Here is a 3,766-nt window from a genome sequence, read left to right as displayed (position 1 = left end):
GTTATCATTTAATAGGTACAGAATAACAGGCAAAGTATATGTAGACTGTGTTTTGAATTCAGTTTTAGATGTTCTGAATGACCTTAATATTTCTAAGTGGGTTGCTAAGAAAGACCTGAAATGTACAAATTTGTTGTCACTGAAAATAGAAGAAATAAAGTGAGAAACTAGAATGAAAAAAAAAATCAGAAAGACCAGATTTAGCCTTGAACTACAACCATAAGGACAACAAAGGGAAAATATCCACTGTAACAGAAAACTGGAAAAAAAATGTACCATTGTTGAAAGTTTCCTACGTTTGATAGAACAAAGTTGGAAAATCATCTTCTCCTATTTCTTTTTCTTTCTTAAAGAAGGGGCCAAAGTCATCTCCTGAAAGTAAAGAGGTATGGACATTGAAGAGGACAGAGAAATTGAAAATAGTTCTTACAGAAAAAGAAAAAAGACTTTTATCCAGAGCCACATTTATTTAATGGAAGTCAAGTTTGGCTCTTTGTAATTTATACAAGTGGACACAAAATCTATCAATAGCCAGAAGGAAAATCTACTATAAAAGTGAATGAATTAGTCTGTGGTGATTGTTTCACAAACCTGTGAATATATTAATGTTAAATTGTGCACTTTGAATTGATGTATAGAAGGTAAACTATATATGGATAAAGCCATTCAAAACCAAACCAAAGAACCTAGTACAGGCTGTGATTGTAATAATGTGCTCAATAAATCTTTATACATTCAGTTCTGGAGAGCCAACAATTACATCATGGTACATTATAATCATGTTATTTCTAATTTTTTTAATATCACAATCTCCTATTATACATTATCATAAGATGTTAAATTTTTGTTTCAAACTGACTCATTTACATAAAAACATCAGCAGTGCATTTCTTACATAATATCTTTAAGAATATAAAAATAACCTTGGATGCAAAAATAAGTAAGTATATGCTTATCCTTTTAGTAGCCCTATATTGGGGGAGGGAGAGAATGACAGGTATCGAATAAATAAATAAATAAGCAAAGCAAAAAAAAAAAAAAAACTGAACAGTTTAAATGATCTTAAACTCAAGAAGACAATATCCAAAATAGGTCAAATATATCAAAATTGGTCACATGTAAAAAAACAATAACAATAATAATAGTAAATACATAATACAATATGGTCAAATTAGACTATATTAGGTCTAAGGCTGTTTCTGAGCTTTGAGTTCCTTTGTAATGAACTGCAACCTAACAGCACTAAACTGAAAACGTAACTTGGAAGTGTATTTTTCTAAGGAATAGCTGTGTCTCAGCAAATCACAGCAGCTGAGGTCTATCACAGTAGCCAACTGATCTCACCATTTTCCAATAAGGCAAACTGATTGGCAAACTGTAGATTTGTGTACCTCACTTCATTTTCTGTCCATAAATGTTGACAGACCATCACAGAATGAACTTCTCTGAGGGCTGTCCAATTCCTAAACTCTGCTCAATTAAACTTTATTAAATTTAATTTGACTAAGTTTTTGTTTGTTTGTTTAACAGTGATATAGTACTAAGTTTTTGCACTAGAGAGAATGTGTTGTAGAGCTCAGAGAAAATTTCTGAAGTATCACAGTGCTCCATTCATAGTTATCCAAAACTTTATCTGCCTACCAACTACATTGCCCTGAGTATGTGTGTTGATATACTGTGAATCTTTTTGGACATCAGAAGCAGAGATAGTCAAAGTGTTTTACCCACTCTTACTGAGCCATCAAGGTGGCACCCTTGTGGCCAGGTCCTTATCACAAAGGGGACAATGGCTGTGGCGTGGGCCTGGTAAGGGTCAGAAGGCTGTGTGGAGGGCCCAAAGATGGGTTCAAACCCAGACAGTGTCCCAGCCTAGTCTTTGGCCTACTGGGGAGCGAGAGTTCCAGGCTTCCCTCAGACCAGGAGGCCTACTGCCTCAAAGTCTCCTACAGGCTGCTGGTGGATATGCTGTTCAAGCACCAGCCCAAACAAGACGATGACCCACCCTCTTCCACCCTGCTCAAAGAATACCAGAACATCCCTGAAATTAAGAAAGTTGATGATGGTTTGAAGATTCTTGTTTTTGGAAATGGCCAACCAGAAATGGAAGCTAAGAATCAAGCAAGAAGAGTTGATGAACACAGTCATGGCAAACCCTGAGGACACCAGATCCCTGGAGGCTCAAATTGTTGCCTAGACCATTGAGATCCACAATTATGAATAACACATGCAGAAACAGGGAAAGGATAAAAGACACAAACGCTATCTACTGATGATCATTGACCAGAGGACAATTGACCGTAAGAACAATTATGATGTCTTTGAGAAGGCATACAGGGAGGTGGGATCCGGTACACTTTTCCCCTATTACTAAAATGCTCACTGATGATTTGTGTGAAAGGAGGCTCTGTGCCTTTGGTTTTCCAGGAGGGACAAAAGCTGAAGAAACAAAAAAGGGATTTTAAAATCTGCAGCCAAGCAGTTCCCAAACAAGAAGACCAGGGAAACCTAGATAGCTCTTCCAAAGCCAGAGCAGAGATACTCAAAGAAACCAATAAAGTCTGTTAAAATTAAAAAGAAAAAAGTTTTACCCACTCTTTATTAACTGACTCCTCTTTCCCCCAAATTTGCTTGAGGCTGATGATGTCATGCATGCACAGGTTCATTACTCATGTAATGAGGCTTCTGGAGATGCAGAGCAGGTTTCCCAAACATGTTAGCAAAGTGCTGAGATACAGGAAAGGAGGGTGACTGGGATTTTCCCAATAGTTGGTGAGTGGACCTGGGGTGAGGATTATACAAGGGTTTGAACTTGAACGTGCATGATTTGAACTTCCTTCCAGAGCCTGAGGAGGGAAAACCTGGGTTTCTAACTTTCTTATCAGCTTTCCCTGATGTTGAATGGAAGGGAAGGAAGGAATGTGACTTCAAAGCTGTCAGAAAATATCAAAGAATGGATTCAGGCTCATCATGATAGCTATTGAATGCATCGACAAATACTTTCCTATGGTTCCTGAGCTCTCCAGTTAAAGCTGAGAACACAAATAGTTCTTATGATCCTAGGCTCCAGAGGTGGAATGGATCACTCAGTGATGTCAATCATCTTCAGAAAAGGTGCCTTACAATGCTGAAGGGAGACCTTTATAAGAATTTTCAAGGCCCTGTTCCAGCAAAACAGAATGAGGATAATCATCTCTTTGATCTCTCAAGGTTTGAATTGTATAGAATTTACTTATCTCTGAATATCTTTTAAAAAGTAGGCAAAAGCAGAGGCTTTGATGGGGGCAGAGGCTTCTTGCAGTCTTCAGATGACGTTAGTGGAAACATGAAGTTAAAGGAATCATTCTATAAAATGGGCCCACTCTGCTGACCTCCAAGTGCTTTCTTTCCAAGAAGCAATTTACTTGTAGCCCTGACTGGCTTAACTGGACAGAAAATGTCACTCTTCTCAGCAAGCTAGCTTTTATTTGCAAGAGAATTCTGGCCCAAAACAATATCCATAAGAGAAACTCAAATTACTCTGAATGGGGAGATCTTTGTGAACCTTTTCACAGACCAGATCCTGGAACTCAGGGAGATAAGGATAATTCATTCCTTTTAACCACAAAAATCTGTAAAAAGTATGGTTAAAAATCTAATTAGAACCATGGGTCAAGGTGACCTCAAGTTGTCATGGCAGTGGGACTTGAAAGTCTGATGTTATCCTGCTGCTGTTAATCAAAAGTCAAGAAGAAGACCTGGAAAAGACTCTCTGGAAACTTCTCTGGGA

The 3,766-nt window shown here is 37.8% G+C and overlaps 1 pseudogene; it reads left to right on the top strand.

The window, feature by feature from the left end:
* The first annotated feature begins 990 nt into the window (after positions 1–990).
* Positions 991–2,565, top strand: LOC124093214 (small ribosomal subunit protein uS15m-like; annotated as a pseudogene).
* Positions 2,566–3,766: the final 1,201 nt, after the last annotated feature.

Source organism: Marmota monax, unplaced genomic scaffold (assembly GCF_021218885.2).
Source record: "Marmota monax isolate L192 unplaced genomic scaffold, Marmota_monax_Labrador192_F-V1.1 WCK01_AAM20220418_F8-fsc00025, whole genome shotgun sequence".
NCBI classification, from domain to species: Eukaryota; Metazoa; Chordata; class Mammalia; order Rodentia; family Sciuridae; genus Marmota; species Marmota monax.
This window is presented reverse-complemented; position numbering and strand designations above follow the sequence as displayed.